Source organism: Camponotus floridanus, unplaced genomic scaffold (genome assembly GCF_003227725.1).
Source record: "Camponotus floridanus strain SB8 unplaced genomic scaffold, Cflo_v7.5 scaffold42, whole genome shotgun sequence".
NCBI classification, from domain to species: Eukaryota; Metazoa; Arthropoda; class Insecta; order Hymenoptera; family Formicidae; genus Camponotus; species Camponotus floridanus.
In genome coordinates this window covers 1,667,396-1,690,291 of record NW_020229570.1, presented here as the reverse complement: position 1 = coordinate 1,690,291, position 22,896 = coordinate 1,667,396, and the positions used below count along the sequence as shown (strand labels likewise).

The 22,896-nt window shown below is 29.4% G+C and overlaps 1 protein-coding gene across 1 annotated transcript in view; it reads left to right on the top strand.

The window, feature by feature from the left end:
• Nucleotides 1-2,648: 2,648 nt before the first annotated feature.
• Nucleotides 2,649-22,896, top strand: part of LOC105254435 (igLON family member 5) — a 186,668-nt gene continuing 166,420 nt past the window's right edge. Inside the window, exons 1-2 of the mRNA XM_025411673.1 lie at nucleotides 2,649-2,990; nucleotides 3,743-3,787. The gene's annotated coding sequence lies outside the window, so the exon portion shown is untranslated. The remainder of the gene's footprint in view (nucleotides 2,991-3,742; nucleotides 3,788-22,896) is intronic.

The window sequence follows — 22,896 nt, the reverse complement described above, 5'->3', positions numbered from 1 at the left end:
CCGATTAACCCCTCTGTCGGGGGAGACTACCCACGAAAAAAAAGGGCATTTTATTCGACGCCGAATACTATTTGCTCCAGCGACTCACTTTCCGCGGTGAAATTATTCGTACCACTCAGAGCAAAATTGAAGGAGAAATCTTTGATCCCCACCCGAATGCGATGTTTCGCATCTGTCACGCAAAGCGAATCTTTTAATGTATAGTGCATTTGCACGGCGCGCCATTGAATAAATTTTTCATCGGGGGTTTAGAGATAAAAAGCGAGATAAAAAGGATTTTTCTATGATCTAAGTGTGTGAATAATTAAAATGATATTTTAATTGCGATATAGGTAAGAATGATATATAAGAGCGGAAATAAAAAAATATTATTAATATAAATATTATAATTTACACATCCCAATCTAAAATCCAGCCTTCCCTAAATAAATTCTACACAATGCGTGCAATTAATATTTTAAAAAATATTATTATGTGTAATTGGATTTTTTATTAATTTTTTAGTGAAATTTAATAAAAATTATGTAATTGCTAAAAAAGAGTGCTTTTCTTTAGACATAAACATTTATAAAATGTAATAAAGATTTTATATATAAATAATATAAATATTTCAAATAATATTTTAATTATTTTTAGAAAATTATTAATATTTAAAATATTTAATAAATATTTTAATTATTTTAAAATAGTGTCGATAGAGTATATTTTATGTGTGCATTGAACAATACAAATAATGTACAATAAATTAATATTAAGAAGATAAGCATTTAATTAATTTTAGAAGTAACAAATAAATTATGCAAATTATAAATTGCTTACCTGATGGTTCACTTAATTGATGTTATTCCGTCCTCCTTCCTTTCCTTTCCATTATTTATTTGATCGGATGATTTGCTTGTCCTTTGCTGTTCCTTTGGGTAGCACTTACACAACATTATGCACTCGCGAAGACTGTTATTTACGATCATTAGAATATCATCATATGATATTTTGCACGGTATATCGAATGTTAATTATACGCAACGCGCACACATGATTTTTTTATCGCGAGAGAACAATGTAAAACTTACGATTAATACGAAAATTGCACGATCAAATTTATATGCATCACTTGTCTCTTAAGTTAAAGATAAATAATTATTATACTCGATAAAAGTTCATTATATTCGAAAATATTATTAGATTTAAAAATATGATTAGCTATTCCAGATTATTCTAAATGCACGATTTCATTCTTCAGTATGTTAATATAATTAGTTAAATACCAATAGAAAAAATAATCGAAATAATATTGCACTCGCGATACATTTTGAGATAAATCCCGCGAAGTAGTTATTAATTATTAATAAGCAATCAAAATATACCACTTTCTATTACTTATTTCCAATGATTTGCGTAATACTTTCGATCTGATAAATTATATTTAATTAAATCGGCGCACAAAGTTAAAAATTGCAATGTGAAATATAAATCATATACAGAAATATAAAGATGTAATCAATATTTTAAATATTGTAATAATTTATAATTGCCCTCTTTTCTCGTAGATTTCTATTTTAAATCAATATATCGCGCGAAATATCTGCTTTGATAAAAGTCGTTATGATTTTACAAGTCGTTAATAAAGGGTGATAAAGTATTAATTAATTCCGCAAATTGCTCGTTAATTATGTTGTATCTACGTATGATTGCGATAGGTATTAACAATAATAGACGACAATACGATTATTTTCTGCAAATAATTAGAGATTACTTACAATTAGAGATAATCCGTGTGATTATAAACTTGTGCCATGATTTATAAACATATGGAAGCGATGATCGAAACTTTATTTTTTACTATTTTGTCTTTTAGTATGTATTTATATGCGATTTATATTCTTTTAAATAAAAATTTCACTAACGAGAAGTAGCAATTATACATTCTCATATTTGTCATAATTGTTTTCTCGAAACGACGCTTGACTTTATATTTCACATTGTGTTTCAATTTTCTCACTTATTTTAATGAAATCCGCCGAATGTTTTCGGGTTGAGAGCGCGCACAATAATACGCGTATCAATGGAATGTAAGAAATAGAGTGACAAGATGGCGCGACCTTGGTACACGTTTGCGGTATGCGGCGGCGTGGTGGGGGAATGGAATGCGGCCCGCTGCCCATACCCTACACTCGAAGGGGAAAAGGATACGCGTATCGATGTTTCGACAGACGAAACAATTACATTATTCCGCCGATTCGTACGTAAGGAACTCAATATGTATATGTATGTACTACATGCGTGTTATACGTGGCTTCTTCTTCCACCTTCGCGCTCTTCGGTAGTAATTGTACTCAGTTTTTTCATCGAATTATTTCTTGCAGGATGGAATAATTCGAGTAACACAAAGTCGCGATACATGATAATTACTTACTAATTGATTAATAATTTAAAGAATACAAAGCAAACAAGCGAGGAATCGAATGTTCCATCTCGTAAAATGTATTTAATATTTCGCGACGTTAGGTCAGTGCCGCGGCCACCTTTAACGTGACGTCATATGACCGCCGGCAACGAAAGCTTCACGGCGTGTGACGTCACACGTGATTCGCGGCGTACATCACGCTATACATGCGACCGCCATGTTCTTATCATTCGTGCGCCGAGTCTCGAGCGGGAAAGTAGCGGCGTTCCAGATTATTCTCTACGATTATTGCAATTAGCAGTTAATGACTCGTAAGCGTCAAAACGATTATTAATCGAAACGGATCGTGCGTAATTCTAATGTGTGAATTTCGCCGAGTTGATTGTTTCGCGTTAATTCTCTCGCGATAAAATCAAATGTGTGTCGCGTGCAATTAACGTCGAGGGATTGTATTTTGGTAATCCTAATTAATCTTCGCGAGTGTTTGTTGTGTAACGGCTACGCAGAAACGATAAAGGACAAACGAGGAAGGAGCAAGAAAAGGAGAGCTGCAACAGCATTAATCGATAATCGATTAAATTGTGAGGTAAGTAATTTATATCTTGGTTTAATCATAGACTTAAAGACATAGACTGTGCACTCCTATGCAAAAGACTGTCTTAAACATTAGAAAGAGAGAGAACGATAGCGGCAGGATCTTTTTCTCTCTCGCACAATTGAAAGAGAGAAAGAGATCCGACCGGTGTCGCTCTCTCTTTCTAATGTTTGAGACAGTGTCTTTTGCATAGAGAAGCGCAGTCTATTTCTGTAAGTCTATGGATTTAATATTTTGTCATTTATAAAATTTATTAATGATATATGTATATGTGTGCGTCGTGTATATATGTGTATATTTATCATTTATAAATAATAATTTATATATATATATATATACTTAACGATATATCATAAAAATAAAATTTATTTTAAAATAAATAAATATTTAATAAAATATATTTTAAAATTAACATATTTTTATAATATATATAAAATCTAGTTTAAGATATTTTTATAATTATTTAGAGATTTTTGATATATATAAATATATACTAATCATTATAATTTTTTATAATAAATAAAATTCTATACATTTACAGATTTTTATTTATTGGATCTCTTTTATTTATTAGATCTAAATTTCTTAAATATTTAAAGTAGATAACTTTTTGAAAATTATATATATTTTTTACTGAATCTTTGTTTGAAAGACCAATAAAAAAATTTAATAACGTGTAATTTTTTTACAGTAATAAATATTTTAAACACTAAATAATGTGGAAATATTTTTGTGTTTTACAGATCAGTGTCGTATACTCTCCAACTCTTCTGTTACGCATCGTATCGGTGAGTTTAAATTATTTTTTACTTAAGCTCAAAATAATAATTCTATCAGATGATAAAAAATTTTGATATTATTTATATTTATGAATTGTGTCCCTGAAATATCTGAATTTATTATTTTATTTTCATAGTTATTATATATTGAAAAAATTTGAAAATATTTTTCAAATTAATATAGATATTATAATTGTAAATACAATAGTTTACATATATAAATATTTATTATCTCTAATTTGCTGGACACACATCATAAAAATAAATAAAATATGTATTGGGAATATTTTATACAACAGAATTATATGAAAAAATTTATTTAATACATATATGCCAAGTACAAATATTTTATATTTATAAAAATCGCATCGAGAATAAAGTTACTTTTTATTTCTATATATTTTGCATCTCGACGCTACCGTGTCACTGTACTTGAAAAGTCTTCACAGAAAAGAGAACTGAAAAGTATTATGTTATATTAGAAAAGGTTTAAAGGAAGACGTGTTATTTCGAATCTCTGAGTAGCTATCGCGAGACGTAAAGTGCATGTAAGAGATAAGTCGTGGGCGTTGTTATCATTCCGGTTGTGGCCGCTTCTTCCGGCGGAAGAATCGGTATCGCCATCACGTAGCGGCAGCATTTCTGATTCTGGCGGCTTTACGTCATATCCAGACAAAAATTGGAAAATGCTCTTGATTTTCGTCGGCGTAACCATTCAACATCTCATCGCCACCGTTGAAGCGATGCTTACAACTGTACGCCCTATTGCAGGCTGATTGCACACGTTTCATATTACCGCGTGATCATTGGGGAATAACGTTTGCACTACACTCGTTGGCAGCTGATAATCGTCCCGCGAGATCGAAACGTGTAACTGCAATAAAGATTGTCAAGCGACGATAGGTAGAATAACGTACAACGTTATATTGACAATGACTTATGAAAGAATGACGTAGAAACAATATAAAAATGACGTACAGTTATTTCATTAATAACTTTTATAACAGAATTGCACATATAAGTATAATATTTTGTTTTATCCATTTTTTCCTTTCTCTAAAAATAGTTTTTGATATAATCTAGGCTCATTGTTTTTTTAAAAGAAATATCAAGAAGTTAATAGATTTAAAAAAAGCCATGAGCTTTTAGGCGGAGATAAACGTTTTCACAATGTTTGTACGAAGAAAACAAAATATCATTCTCAGGAGATCTCTCGAGAACCTAAATCGATCGGTGGGGCCCCGGAAAATAACCGTGACAGAGTTATACGAGCGATCTCTCAATCTCGTCAATGGATTCTTTAACGTCACACTTTCAATCGACATCTCGCGCGCAACGTGTACGGAACGATAGGGTAGAAAGAGGAAGGTTAACACAAGCACACGGGGAATAGAAGACACATACACACAAAATGTACACACATACACACACACACACACATGCGTAGCAGCGGGATATAGGGAAAATACACGGGCGCGAAAGGTGGTAGAAGAAGGGGGGAGAAAAAGCGGACCGGCTTTCGCCCGCGGCTGTGATATTACGTAATAAATCATCCGAATCTCGCGATGTCATACAATATGGGCCTGGGCTGTGTGCAGGTGAGGGACGTCTATACCAATTTTCATTCCGAACGACATTCGACGTTCTCGCGTCGGCTGCCCTTTCGACCATGCGCTTTCTGCACTCGGCTGCCGCTGCAGCCGGCTCAGCCAATTCTATAAACCGGGCTCGCGCGCGTTTCCGTTACCAACCGGAGATTAATTTTGCTCCACGTTCTTCCCGAGACTTATATTTCACACGATCCGGTTCGCCGATGAATCGCAGTTGCTAACAATATCGAATCTACCAACTTTTCGTTAGGTTCCCTTTCCTTTCTCAAATATCATTAGGTTTCCCTAATGATATTTGAGAAAGGCACATTTAATAATGATTTAATTTTATTTTTACGTATTCTCACGTGGAAAAAATAAAAGTAACATTTTGTTAAATAATGTTGAGAAATATGATAAATTTTCATATAATAATGTTAAATATTTTGATATAATAATATGTTAAAAAAAAATTAATCATAAATAACAGAATATTTAAAATTGAGCATATTTTTAAAAAGTGATTACATATTTGTTCTAAAATGATTAAAATAGTAAAAAAATTAATTGCTAAATTCTTTCTATAACAAAAACTATAAAATTCAAAGATAAATATTAAGTCAAAGTGATATTCACGAAAATAGTTGTAACGTGTGACTTCTCTCAGGAATTTCCACGGGAAAGTTTTATACGACCAGAATATCGTTCGCTCTTTTAATACTACTGGTGTTAGTCGTGAAAATAATGAAGTAGCGGTCGATTCAGCTTCGAGTGTGGTTTTCGCAGAGCAGCGCTTCGGTTGAACGCGTGTTAAGTATTGTGCGGTTTAGCTTGGCCGTTTTGGTGGTCGAGTTAAATGGCGCATTGATCAAAATTAAATACCGAGACGGCTATTAATGCCTTTTAATGTATTTTATTCTGTCCTTTTATTATTAAATAACGTTCGAACTGCTCAATGCGCGCGATATATTTAGATCATTAATTAAATAATACAAATAAAGAGGATTGATAGATTTCGGACGCGCTCCAAAAATTAAGTTGCATAATTTTTATCATTTATAATGTTTCACATTTGGAGCAGATATACAATCTATATGCATTTATGTAAAGATTATTTTTATATATCACAATTTGCAATTACGTATAGATATCTTCCACATTTTTCAATATTTTTTATTGAATTAGTTTATTGCGAGTGAATCCTATTTATGCATGCGATATAACGATTTTCTGCAACTATAAATATTCAAATGGAAAAGCAAAACCGAAAGCATATGTATATCTAAATGGCATGCACATTTTCAATACATTCACTCATAATGGAATCAGAATTAAACAATAATTATTGAAATATGTTTATTTTTTAACCTTCTTATACCTATCGGCCAGTAAAATTAATTTACAAAATTTTATTTTCTTATTTTATTGCTCTCTTCATTTTTTTTTCAAGACGTATTTTTATAAAAGACATATTTTTATCTCGGTAACAATAAAGCATATATATTGAATAAGTTAAATATTTGTAATGTAAAAGACTTAATTAAATTATTACAATTTAATTACTCATATGAAGAGAAATTAATTATAATTGCTATATATATCGCAAGTGAAACATTTAAAAGATTGATAATCCTGAGATTGTTACGTGTGTTAATAAAATTACTAGAAATTTTTTTTGTAATTAATAAAATTATTCTACTTTTTTATTTTTTATTAAAAATAATGCGAATTAAACCGTATGCCGTTTTATTTTGGACATGTTAAATTAACACATATTGCAAATTGTGCTAAATTAATTAAGTTAAATCGAAAATTGCCGTGAAAATTGTATATGTAACCTTATTAAATCGCGCATTATTTCACAAAATTATCAATATTATTTACAGATTATAATTAATCATGATTTTCACGTATAAGCGTTTGAATAAAACGAACAGAAGTTATCCAAACATGAATAGTTTATTTATTACGTGTGAATATTGAATAAAAAAAAATAAAACCAATTAAGAAATATTATCTTAATATTATTATTCATGCACTGATAATCACTAATTTTCCCATAATTAATATCTATTATAATTGACAAAAGTATCTCTCTGCAGAAAAGCATTGCTTTGAAGCTTTCTATCTTTTTCTATTATCTGTAATTGATGCAAAAGTATGATTTTATAAATATATCAATACACACAAGTACGCAAAACGGCTGCGATTGCGCCTTTAATAGTATTATAACCGTTTTAAACTGCGAAAGTATTACGACGTGTCATGCTTACCCACTCACGTTCACTTTCCAGAAAGATAGCTTCTTGTTTTCTCTGGTTTGCTTACTAATAGCTTGTTTCGTGATTGTAGCTTTCGAGAGAAGCTTTTAAGATATTCGTTGAGACATCGCAAAAATATCGGACAAGGTGACAGGTAGTCGGGAATCTTAGGCTCTTTCTTCGTGAAGACATGCCGAGTCGAATTGAAAAGCGAGACAGATTCCTCTTGAAGGTCGGTTTTGCTTTTGAGGGACAAAAGATACGAACAATTTACATGTCCTGACTGAAATTCGATTATTTACACATAATATGCTTCCGAAAATATTGCAAAATTCTTTCCTCTTGATTCTGATACTTTGCTGTGTTTTTTAATCAAATCAAATTAATTAAATCAATTTAATTAAACCAAACATATTTTTAATTTTCCAAATATTTTTATAAAATTATTGTATCAAAATAAATTTGTAACAAAAATAAATAAGAGATAGCAGAGTACAATATTCAATTATTCCACCATTCTAGCTCTATTGCAAGTATCACGCTGTCTCTATTCCTACTTTTTTCTTTTGTGATTCGAAAAAGGGAACGACTTCTTGTTTGTTGAGAGAGAGAGAGAGAAAACGAGAAAATGAAAAAGAAAGGGATTGTGCTAGCAAAGATCACTGAATTTTGCAATAGAATGAACGAAAATTGGGGAAAAAACAAAGCTTATAAAAAAAAAATTTTTTTTTTAGTTTGTGCTGCGAGAAAAAGATTGGAGAGAGAACTCACTAGTCTCTTTTTTATTCTCTACACTGTGAACATTAGCAAAAATCGCGTAATTCATTTTATTTTTTTATTGATATATTATTGCGATTCATCGTTTTTGAGGATCAAATAAATCAAATTCTCACGATCGATATATTTTACAAATTTTTGCAAGCACCCGCGTTTTTCACGCGAATAAAAGCAGCTTGTGTGTTTGCCGTATTCGTCTGTTAAAACGCGCCGAATTTGCGATGCTATTTACGCGAAAAATTCACGGCGCGTTTAGTTTTTTCTCCTCTCTTCTGCTTTTATTTTTTTATTTCTCATTTGGCGACGGTACGTCATGCTGACAAGCCGATGGCGTGTTATTTAACCGACGAATTTACACGCGCACGTGGCCGACAGGACGGGGGTTGAAGGAAGGGAAAGCGGGGACAATGGCGCGTGAACAAACTCTTTCTCCCCTCGAAAATTTGGCGCGGTCCGCCGAAATCGGTGACCGCGAGCATTTAATTTCGCGGTGTATCGAATTTTATCCGTTTCTGTTTTGATATGTTACTGCCATCGTATAAGTTCCATAGTTAATGTAGCTTTGTGGAAATACGTTGGTGGAAATTTTCCGGCCCAACTCTCCATTTCCGCTCGTATATTCCCAATAATATTGCTTCTGCGATGCATGTATTTAAGCGATTGAGCAATGATAATAATAATTTTCATGCAACGCATTAATCAAAAAGCATATATTACTTGTAATTTATTATCTGCAGCTTTTTTATTTATTTTTTAATTTCAAAAAAAATTTAGGCAAGTAAATGATTTTTTATGCTGAATAAATTATTTTTTGATTGCATGCAAAATTGTTGTTCTTTTTCTAAGGTTCTTTTTAGTAATTTCTGTTAAATTAAGTCGACATGAATAAACACCAAAAAGAAAATTAAGTGATAAGTGCGTGTTCGTGTATGATTCTACGACGAAAATGACAGAAGCGGTCGAATTTCGGTCGTTCTATCGTTTGGAGAGGGACGAAACCACGAATATGTCAAGCGTGGATTTCCAGCGCTAAATGAAATTTCCCGTACGAAGGGAAACAAGGGGGTCTTTACGTAGGCAGGAAGGGGATACCGATGCGTAGCGCAATTACTTTGTTACGCGAGACCATATTGCCAAACAAAATTGGCTCGTCGACCATTAATTTAATATAAAGATAAAGCGAATCTCGTAGAGCACAAGAGAAGAATGAGAGAGATAGATAAATGGGTAGATAAAAAGAGAGAGAGAGAGAGAGAGAGAGAAAAAATTAGGGGAACTATATCGGAAAGTGATTGATTTGAGAAAAATTACTGACAGATTGATGAAAATTAATGAAAAGTGCGACGAAAATTAATGTGTACGAGTGCGTGCATAATTAATATATCGATGCACATATAAATGCGAACTCGTTGTCTAGATTGTGTATGCTGGTTTTTTCCGTAGAAGATAAGTTTAAAATAGAACAGTTATCTTTCTAAACTAAGCTTTTTCCTGCAATCTGAAACACGACAGATAATTTACATAAAATGTCAACGCAAAATAAAAGAAAATTATATAGCAGAGAAATTTTTTTGTATGGAAATATCTATCAATTTTAATACATAGAATGGGAAGAGGCACATATTTTTATTAATGTCTGCTTATTTATAATTTGCAGAAGGCAAGAATCAAAAAAAGATCAAACCATTTCTCTCTTTAGACTTTATTTTTTACAAGTTCAGAATATAAATTTATATTCATAGATTTATTAGAAATAAACTGCTTTCTATTAAATTAGAATATTATTTTAATACAGCTTTATATAAACTTTTACATAAACAAATGTTTTCTTCAAAAACAAAACGAGAATTTATATTTAAAAAATTTTAGTCATACACACTCTAAAAAATTATAAAAATATATCGAAAATATATAAGAAGAATAAAATAAATTTAGAAACGTACAAATTAAAACGGAATAATTTTATAAAAATATATCGAAAATATATAAGAAGAATAAAATAAATTTAGAAACGTACAAATTAAAATGGAATAATTTTATAATATTTTTAAGAAAATAATATTTATATATTCTGTTTATCAAGAAAGATACTAATATATATAATTTGCAAAAATATCAGTGTTAAAAGAAACTTGGGGCAAGTTTCTTTTGACAAATATTGGTACAAGCCATTTAGCACATAAATGAGTAATGCACAAATTGGAGATTTCTCATAGAGTTCTTTACTTTTAATAAAGTGCACTTAATTATTAAAAAATAAGTGCGCTTAATTTTAAGAGATTTATGATTTTAATAGATTTTTCTGCAGGATTTAATCCTTTATTTTTTTAAATTGTTTTTATATTATTTTATTACTTGTACTCTATTTCTATCGTTTTATTAAAAAAACGTATTATAAATAACGAATACAATAATGAAATAAAATATATTTTATATTTTATATGATAAAAATGATATACAATATATAAAGATAATACGATCCTTTTTTAAATATAGTATTGAATTAATATTCTGTAACATAAACTTTAAACGTAAATCTATGCGTGATATATTAAATTTTATTTTGCAGAAACACATTATTCATTTATCAGGATTATATTATGTTGTATGTTTTCATATTAATAATACATTACGCAAATAAGCAATTTATAATTCAATTGTTTAGTTAATAGTATTTTATATGGATCTTCACAAAAATGTTACTTAATACTTTTTATCTGATTCTATATAAAAATACATATCAAAGAATTAAATAATAACAGAAAAAATAATTTCCATGCTTATTTTCACGCTTTCAAGTTTAATAATCATTGATTTTAAAACGTCATAAAATAAAATATAAGATATCTCTCTAAGCTAAATTATTTTTATTAATGTACTTAAGTAAATAATATTATATTAATAAATTAAATAAAGATAATAATAACCAATTCTATTTTTTATTATATATTGGACATGTAAGTCTAAAAAGTGGCAATAGAATATAAAATTATAAAAAATAGCTATAATATTTCTTAAGAAATGATAAATTCTTCGCTTACAAATATCATTTACGCGAAAATTAAATTTGATATATAATAAATTTGATATAACTTTTCGACGAATGTAATTTTTAATATTATAAATATAAAACAATTTGTTTTAATATTTTTTTATTATTCTTAACAATATTTAAATTTTTGAGCTTATATTACATGACAGTAAGATGTCATAGCAATGTTATTTAAATTGTACAATTTATAATATGATATTATTTTGATATTAATATTTTCTTTTATTTTTATAAATGTTTGTGTCGGCACAATGTAGAAGTCTCACTTTTAATTTCTATAATTTTTTAATGTTACGCAGTGTTCATATATAACGAAATAAAATAGAATTCAATCAATCAGTTCGTGTCCGTCCGTCAGGCGCGATGCGGCGACGCGCTATTGGCCGCAGGATAGCTGATGAACAAAAATACAACGGTCTGTGCGGAGTTGACGTCGATCGGCGTTTCATGCAGACGAACGAGAGATGCGTTCATCGAAACGCGATCCTCAATAATACCGTTAGCTGTGTCGATACGTTGAGTCGCACCTCCGTAGTAAATAGTCGTGACAAAAGGAAAATCAAATGATACTGAGTGTCAAGGCTTTACGTCCACCGCTGTCATTTTGTATAGTGCAATTGCGCGCAAAAATCGCAAGTATAAAAATGCTGCAAAACATGAAGTTTATTGTATATTTTAATACATATAACTTTTTGTCTTAGTGTAAGCGGTTCATTTAAGATACATTTAGTTTAAGGAATTTAATTTAAAAAAATTTTTTCAAAATTTGTCAAAAATTATTAGCAATGTATTAATAAATGTATAATTCTACATTTTTACATCAAGAATGTTTCATAAAATTGCTTACTAACGAGGTTGCATTTTTACAGTCATTTTATCAGTTGCATTAATATTTGCTTGAAACTCTTTCAGGGTTTAGGGAACCGTAATCGTTTAAGAGAACCAGTGAAAAACATAAATATGCTATGTATTAACTTTTAATTAATATATACGATACATGTGTAAAAGTTTAGAGTATGTTGAAGCACCTTCAAATACGCAATTTGCCTTATATAAACCGAGCCTTTCGTTAAAAGTTAATATTAACTTTTTAGAAGCATTACGATATGAGACGACATTTTTTATATATATATATGAAAAAACTGAGTGAATAATTGTTGAATGATATCTCAGCATTATTTATACTTTGAAATTTTTATTGGTCAACGAATGCTTTACGTCATCACTTTTCAAAGTATTATAAATAAATAAATCTTAAGATTTATTTAAGTCTGAAGCGATTATCTCGTTCTTTTAAAGCCCCTTAAATACTTGACACGTTTTATGTTATCAAACTTACAAAGAGTATCGACGTTATTACCACTTGTATACCTACATGCAAGAAAAGAAGGATTCAACGCAGATGAAGCCGCAAACTTATTTGATATAAAGTTAAAATTGACTCTTCGATGCAGAGAATCTTCGGAAATTACTAAGTAACTCGGACGAAGAAATTGCCTCTACTTCTCTGTTGATTAATCCGTTCGATATTCTCTTGCTTTTAATTTATGAATAGTTGATAAAAAGCAGTACTATTCTGATTATAATAATTTGTCATTATTATCAGTATTATATATCATTTTGATTAAACATATTATGATCCGAGAGATGCGTATAATTATCAGCAAATTTTATAATTGCAATATTTTATAATATTTTATATATTTTATAGCAATCGCGAGTATTAAAGGATTTTTTTTCAAGCATCAACGTTATTAATTAGTCATTTACATATAATTTATAGCTTTACGAATCAGAACTTTTTCCTTCTATGTTGAGAAATTAAACATACGAGATATTTTTACAAACTTGTAAAAGAAAAAAATATAATAATAATGTACAATAGATATATAAGTGATGGTATAATTAAATTTATTCGAGAAAGTGTCCTCGTTTGCTAAAATTATATCTTTTACGACGGCACCATATTGACCGTTGTAACATAGATGTAGCAGCACTAACATAGTGACCTAGTGATGTGTACGGGGCTTAACTCTGGCGCTATACGCTATAAATATATTTTCTATGTGGAAAAAGCGACTCACGGCTCTTTGCCCACTTCGATATCGGCTTTTCCGTGTCATCAACAACAGTCTTTAGTACGAAAAAATTCTCGATCGACATCTCTGTTGAACGCAAGCCTTTATTGAACGCCGCTGTGAGGTAATACTGATTTAGTTACTGCATGCTCTGCAAAGGGATACTCTATTTTAACAACAATATTAAATAATAATAGCGCTTTTCGCTCGTATCTCTTCGTGCATTTTGTTTTTAACATATACACACACATGATACAAACAATATTATCATTATAATCAGAAAACTGTGTATAACAGTAAAGTATATGATCAAACTATTCATGTATAATATTTCAGATATTAAATATTCCTTTTTGTATAAAATTATATAAAATATTATATAAAAATTTTATTTTAAAGATGTGTGTTAAAAAATCTATTTCTTTGTCAATGTCTCTATTTTACTATTTTTTAAAATTACTTCACATATCTAACGAAAAAAGAATAATTTTGAAAAAAATGGTCTGTATGTTTTGTGAGACGCTCCGAAAATACCTGAAATTTTAAGATTACGTAACATTTCATCTCACTCGGATATTTTCTTTCGCACCATTAAGAGTTGGCCCCTTTTTTTACGTTAAACGACGGCTTACTACGCGTGAACTTTGGCGAAACGTTACTGAAGTTTCGAACTCAGTCAAAAGTTTCACCACGCAATAATACTTGCCACGATTTATTTTCAAGTCCCTTAAATATTTCAGGAACTTTCTATCGTTTTGGTGGTATGAAATAGTTTCCATGTCGACAGTGGGCCGAAAGTTTCGTAGCTTCGACAGGAGACAAAGTGCACAGTGTGTAGGAAATTCTCATTCTAAGACGCTCTAAGTATCTCTCGAATAGAATTCGAAATGATATACGACATTTGTCAATACATACGGAATTATTAAATTTCTTACATTAGTAAGGCGTATTTATCATATATTATTCTGTATAAAAAATAATTCTATTTTTGATAAATTATTTTTGTTACAAAATTACATTGTTTTTAATTAAATGTATAATTAAATGTATAATTAAATGTTTAATTAAATATGTTTATAATTAAAATTATAATTATTTATGATAATTAATAATTAATTATAATTAATTAAAATATTTAAATCATATGATGTTTTCTCCTTATATTTATTTTCTTTTTATAGCTTTTATTATATTAATTCTGCTTCGCAAATCGCAATAAAATGAAATATCGATCTTAAATTTTCTGAGTAATAAATATCGAAGAAATCCGAAAGTTACGATCACGCAGGTTTACTGAACCGAAGAGAAAATAAGAAAAAGAGGTGAAAATTTAACAATACCTTATAACTGTAATCGATATCGTGAAACCTTTCGGACCGAACTCTAGAAAGATACCGAACGGCAAGGAAGTTCTCACCACAGGAAAAAAAATTACGGCAAGTTGCCAGCGATGAATCTCCTCTTTGTCTCTCGAACGACTTACGTCCTTTTTCCTCTGTCGCATGTCTCCTCCCTACTTCACTCTCGGATCGGAGAAGTACTTGCCGGTGCTGTGACCGCGTCCTTATTTTTACCCTTCCTTCCTTCTATCACTTCCTCTCCTACCACTCGTTGATTCCGTCGGGAATGAAGGATCTCGCGTGTGAATTCTGAAGATCGATAGGGTACCTTGTCTCCCTCCCTGGAGACAAAAAAGGCCTCTCGATCTCTTCCACCCTCTTCGAATCTCTGGTCGTCGTCTCAAACCATCTTGCGCGTCCTCCTCTCGTCTTTCTCAATGTACATCAAACCTGACTATCATTCGCTACCTCAAGTTCCCTATTCTCTCAAAACTACAATGAGTTCGTCGTGATTGGAATTTCGACATTATGGTTCGAGCTCATTCTAAGCACAATTCTGTTCCGTTTGTTCTGTCTGTTCTGTTAGTTTTTTTCTTTGAATACCGTAATTTAAACGTGATATATATTTATGAATGTAAAATAAATAATAAAAATTAAAAAGTAAAAATAGAATACATTAATAATTTTTTTAATGATTTATGAATTAGTTTACATATAAATATATAGAACTAAAAAATAATTTTAAATTGATATAGAATCTTTGTCTATTTTTTTAAATAATCATAATTAATAAAAAAGTGTTTTTATGAGATATTATATAAACATGTAATTGTCAATTTAATTATTGTAAATTTCATTTGGATATATTTTATATGTGAAAGAATTCATATTTTAATGTAAACTGATCATCTATTTATGCCGTATATGAAAAATTGATATTGCGAATTATATTTACTGTTTAATTTTAGTTAATATATTTAATCGTTAATAATTGAAAGAGATTGGTAGAGAAATAACTCAATTACTGCTCAGAGTAATCACTCGGGGCATACGCGATTAATTCCGTTATAATTTGTGTGAACATTATATAATTGTTTGACAGTTTATTAATAATTAATCTATGTAGCCAAATTGAGATTTCCAAATTGATTAATTAATTCTTAATCTTCAAAGAATTATGGTAAACGAACGTAAGAAAATTTGTGCTTTTTTTTGATCACATATATAATATCTCGATTACTATAAAAATGTCGCAAATCCTTGAGAAATTAACGCAAAAGATAAATTATTAAGCATTCTATCTATTCCATCAGTTAGAAACTGATTCACGTTTCAGAACTTATATGTAGCTTGTTGCACTGCTTGAAATTGTACGTTTACACGATCGTCTCAGTTGTCAGGAGAGTTTACTTCTACCATTTCCTATGTCGCCCAGGTTGTTGATTAGTGCGTTTTACGCAATGCGGTAGAGTCCAGTTTCGCTCGATTATAGCGTCAACGTTTCTCGCTTTCGTATTCGGCCGTTTCTACTGCTGCTCGTGCGCGGACCGATTAGCACTGTAACTTCCAAGTGAGTTTGATTGCGGCAATGTCTGTGCGAAATATAATAATCAGTCTCAATGAAATTTTAAACTAAATTAACACGTATCAATGCGCATTGTAATCGAAACAACGTCATTGAAATCATCTCTCGATTCGCTTTGAAAAGGCAAATCATCTACTTGTTAATTGAAATCAAATTTCGTAATATCTACGTCGAATCTGTTTGACGCTATAAAAGTAGACGATCGAAATGACAACAGAAGCAAATTTGAGGTTGCGTAATTCTATATAATATTATCCAGTAAAATTATTATTTAATGTTATTTAAATTTATTATTATTTAATAATAAAAGAAAGAATTTTATACATTTTATGTATAAGCATATTTTATTTTATTTTATTTTATTTAAGTTCGAAGAATTATAAGATTAAATTGAAGTAAATTTTCATTTTGATCGATATTAATTTGTTTATTTTTGTATGTAACAATTTTCACAAAAAGATTTAATTGAAAATAGTTATTTTTTAGAAGAGACATTTATTTCAATATTTAAGAGATTTAATGGGAGAAAAGAAAAATAATTATTTTATTTTGAAGTAATTATTTTGTCTTAAAGTAAATGTAAGTTATAAAACATTGATTAAGTTTTCATTGATAAATTTCAAAACCTCAAAATTAAATTGACCTTTGACAACTTTTTAAAATTATTTTCTTTCTTTCTCTCTCTTTCTGGTTAATTTTTTTCTAGTTAATTTTTTTTACCTATGTGATCGAGTAATTAGAAACTTTATTGTAAAGGCATGGTTACGTTAGATTACTCGGTAAAAAAAGGCCGACTCGTCTTATTCTGTTCAAGTTTAATTTCACGGATCAGCCGTCGGACGCGAGGAAATGTAACGCGACGAAGGTATGAGAAATTCTGTCCGAGTTACCGTGTATGTATACCTACATTAAAGCGAAATCCAGGTTCGCGCGCGCGCGTATAGAGCTGATAACGAATATCGGATTGATGGAATTTGCAATCGGTGGCAGATCCCGACAAAAACCGCTCAAGCTAATTTGTTAGCGCGCGATGGGTGTCTCGTAATTACGTTTCGCTAACGGGATGCTAGCGTATAAGGGTGTCAAATCTAGAATCATCGATATAACTAGTATCTTCATATAATTATCAATACAGTAAAATATGATAGACGATATAAATCGCACATTTAACTATTGTATGCATGCCATTCAATTATACTACACTCACTAATTGGCACTTTAATATTTAAATACGAAACGCCATAGAAATAGATAATTACATTTGCGTTTGTCATTCCGTTGCGAATATCGAAATCCGCTATTTGTTTAACTAGTAAACTCTATTTTCTCGAAAAATCTTTGAAAGAAAATACACATATTTATTTTTCAAAATATGCACGAATGTTTGAGTGATTTTTTTATTTTATTAGATTTTTTATTTTATTAGATTTTTTATTTTATTAGACAATATTTGCACTTTTTTGAAGACGTACAAACGTATCTTCACAGAATTCGATATGCTGCGGTTTGTTTATTTTTATTTCTATTTTTGTTTCTTGCTTGTAAAGTTGTACAGAGTTATATTGAGAGATTAACACAATCATAATTTAATCTAACTTTTGATTTATAACTAAAAATAATTACGTGATTTTTGCGATGTTTCATCGGTAGTAACATATATGGTTAATAACAAAAATGGTTTTTCGGTAGTAACAATAATGGTTTTTCAATATTTAAACAAATGATGTCTCGGATTATACGATGATACGAAAGAATAGTAAATATTTTCGTGTCTTACTCTAGAATATCGAGAAAAGAATCATCTCTAATACATAAATCTTTCAAACGATTCGGTTTAAAATTGATCGCCGATATGTCACAGTGTGTGCAAATTGTCTTAAAGAACTCGGATGATTTATAAATACTTTGGGCGAAGTTACATTGGACATGGTCGAGTCAACTTTTCGATTAGTTTTTGATTTATTGCTGTAAAAAATTATTTAAATCTGTTTAATTCATGCTTATTTTTATTATCGAGAACAATGCTGAGATACATACAAAATATACTTATTACATAAAACAATTATATTTATCAATTTCTGTTATTTTTTATAAGTTATTTTTTTATCGCGAATAAAATATTTTAAGAAGCTTAAATTTTTTTGTCATTTCAAATATACTCTTTAGTTTAAAAATACATGTTATCTTAACACACAATATCTCAATTAAAATTGTATTATATTATATTTTTTATTAATTATATTATTAATAAAGAATATAATTTATTTTCAGTTTTAATTTTTGATTAATAGATCATTTAATATATTATATAGTACATCAGAATGTGTAAATACTTGTGTATTAGATGTGAGTCATTATTTTGACACATTATATACATGCCATATCAACAGCTTGATTTATAATAAACATAAGTGCATTAAAGCTAGATCTGTACTGACGAGTTTAATTAGTGGGCGAGCTAACTTACAATGACTACAACTACTTCTGACTGGTGCTTGGAGATTACAATTGAATGACATGTAAACATTATTCTGTGAAATTACAGGACTCCGACTGAAACTGAATTGTATAGAGTATATCATCATTATTTGCTTCATAGCAGAATAATATATTTCTCTTTATAGAAGATGACATAACAAACTGTAGTTGACAAACGGACAGTTAGTTCTATTAATCAAAATTATATTGCATTAATGTTAAGAAGCATATGTTATTACACATACACACACATACAACGTTTTATAATTGATTTTTATAATATTCTATATTATATATTATATAATATTCTATATTATTTTCCTACAAAAGATACACACATATATGTATATATTTTCCTGCAAAAGATACACACATATATGTATATATATTTATATATATATAAAGTCTTCTTTTTCTTTTTTTTCTCTCTTTCTTTCTCTCCTTTTAAAGTATTTTAAAGGAATAAATTATTATATAGAATGTATTAAAAGTGTACACACTCATAGAAGGTATCAGATTTTATTTAAATGATACAAATTTAAATTATATAAATTTTAGTTTTTTTGCAATAAATATTTTTCTTATATAATTTATATTAATTTATTACATAAAATAGTACTATTTTCAAAAGAATAATTCAGAATAATTCATTTATTAATTTTTTTATATTTTTTGCTTGTAAGAGAGCATAGTGTATACATTTGTTTACTGTGTGAATAAATCGCGAACGTCATCTGAATGGGCCAGTCATTTCCTTTGCGATTGAATCTTGCAACGTAAAATATTGTCGGCTGTCTTGGAGCAACTCGTAAATGCGGGAATGCTTTCCTGGGCATCATCGACCTCTTAAAGTTTTCGTGTCTGAGAAAGTATTGTATCAAGTTGCGGTCAATAGTAGCCTTAAACTTAGCATCAATCTGACTACAAATAACATTTTTTACAAAAATATTGAAAAATTTAACAAGAAGTTAAAGCAAAATATTTATTATTTATGCAAGCAAAAGAGTTTTTAAATAAAATATGATATCTTTTAAAATGCGGTGTTTTTTATATTTGTAAATATATTTTATGTATATATATTTATATATATTCATTAGATTATTAATATCTGTATTAAGGCAACTGTGTTTTTTGTAATAATATTTCATTTCTCATAAATAATCTTAAATTGTAATTTTTTAAATAAGTTTTCCTTGACTTAATTCATTCTTTTTTAATCAGAAAAAGTATTCAATTTTTAATTTATAAAAGCGCTTCGTATGTAATATAGTTTATGATAATTACATATTTATATAAATATATCTGTATATCTTAATCTATTAAATATAATGAATCGCGTAAATTTTAATAAATCGGATATGTATATAAGTATGTAAAACAAAAGATTTCAAATTTTGCATTGCACTTATTTGATATCCAAAATCTCAAAAAGAGTTTGCTTTATTCTTGTATGTTCTTGGTAATTGCTTTTTCAGATTCATAGGCTTTTTTTTGTTTTTTTGTTCTTCATTATATTTTTAACAGATCGATGGAAGTTGGCCGAATACGAAGATTAAATTTCGTTAAGTACGCGAAAGTATCTCAAAAATAAGAATATAGAACGCTTTGAATAAAGTTAATATTATTGAACGGATAAAGATCTCTTTCTCTCTCAAATCTCTGAAAGGTGTCGTCCACCTTCGGAAATTGCGAAATGAAAGGCATAAGTTGGAATGTCACGTCTCGCCATGAGATTCAGGCTGAAAATTAAGATAAGAAACACGATGCTTTTAGTTTCGTAAAGTAAGGGAGAAAGCAAAGAAGAGAAAACGAACGAGTCAGAAGACTCGGAGAGGAAACTGCAGATAGAGCGACAGTCTGAAGGGGGATAAAACTGTGAAGGAGGGAATTTAACGACGCTCCTTGTACAGGGACACAGGCTCTGCGTGTTGGATGTTGATCCAGACGGCGGATTTAGATAGCAGGTAAATTAAGAATATGGGAGAAGACAGTCGCTTCGTGATTGGTGAAAATGAACGAGAATTAGGTAATACTGCCCTCTGTCCTTTTATATCCTATCTTTTTTTCTTCCCGCGTTTTTCACGATTTTTACTTGTGCAAGATATTTGCGGAATAAAGATTCCGAGATAAATTAAAAGGAAGCTGCTTGTGGTCGTTGTAAAAAAACGAATTAAAGAGAGAGAGAGATGTTTAAATGTTAATACGGGACTTTAGAATTATGAAACTGCATAATGTAGATGACTGCCTGCATGAAATGTCTTTTATAACATGCTTCTTGTTTTTCGCCTTTTTTTCTTCTCCTCTTTAATGATGCGATTTTTTCCGATATATTAAAATATACATAAATGTATGAATTATTGTAAGCTATCATTGCAGCAAATACTTGCTAGCTCTGCTGTTTCTTTTTATATTAATTGGTGATATTTCTCGCTTAAAGTTATTCGAAAGTACATCATCGAGATCAATTAGGATTACGCGAAAAGCAACAGCAACGCGCATCCAATTAGCGTTAACTTTACCATCTGCGCATGTTTCGCTAGGTAATATTATTACGGTAAGGATTATTAGAGTGATGTTGCGCCAGTTTATTACTACCGCGATATAAAAGTGCATTAACGAGAACAATAAAATGCATTCTCTCTTTGTTAGAGCACACAAGAAATGTGAACACCTCTTTTTTTTTAGGTCTTACATGCCAGGAAGCTTTGCAATTAGATTGCTTTTGAGAGAAAAAAAAATACTGGATTATAAGAGTCGATCAAAGACTAGAAGTAAGTAAAAGAGAACGCGAGATAAGAAAATTACAGATCTCTCTCCAGTTCGTGGCAGCTGATTTTATAATTTATAGGATAAAGTAATAATTAAAAGTTTACGTGACAGTGAACACAAAAAAGTAAAGTCACGTCGCTTCTACCTCCGTACTTATTTCTTACAGAAATAATGAAAGTTTTTAATTAAGATTAGTTTATTTATAAAAAATAACCGTATTATTATATTATTTTTGTTTTAATACGTGACAATTGTAATTAAGCTTGATAATCATTATGTATATGATCTCAATAATATAAATGAAAAATCTTCTCTCTCTCTCTCTCTCTTTGACGCACATACACAAATTACTTTATCGGAAAATATTACTGTGTAAATAGTTAGATAAATACAGAGCTATGGTCGCACCACATTTTTTTATAAGAGTGAGATATAAATTTTAATAGTGATTTATGCATATATGCAAATATATGGAACTGATGAGACAATTTGTGATAAATCGAACTGTTTACGTGAATACGAACCGTTTTCCCGAGATTTATTTACACACAATTTATTGACTATAAATTATTTTCACACGTAAAACGAGAGTTGTAAATATACTCTATGACACATTTTAATCATATTGGTGAACACCATTTATATGATAACGAAAATATATATATATATATATATATATATATACATATACATATACATATGTAAAACGTAAAACACTCTATATTAATATTTATATAACAGTGAATAAAATTAAAAAAAAATATTTTTATTTTACTTTTATTCTATTTAACATGCGATGATAGTGTTACACATTTTAAAAATCAATTAAATAGCAACAATATAATAGCAATAGCTATTTTGGGAAACTATTTATGAAATTGTATAAAAATGTTCTGTAATATTTTTCTATGATATTTTTTTGAGAATTTAAAAACAAAGGTTTTTAAAATGAAAATTTCTTATTAAACTGTGAAAATCTCTCATTGAAAATTATCTTACATTAAATGGTGTAATATTAGATATTATTGTATCAATAATTACTAAAAAAATGCGCGTTTAATATTACATATTACTATAATGCAAAACGTGCGCATCAAAATATCCATAAATATCTATCTGGACTTCGTCTATCTTTGTCCAGATTTTACATATGATCGCATTACGGTGACGCGCAATTGCATGTATGCTA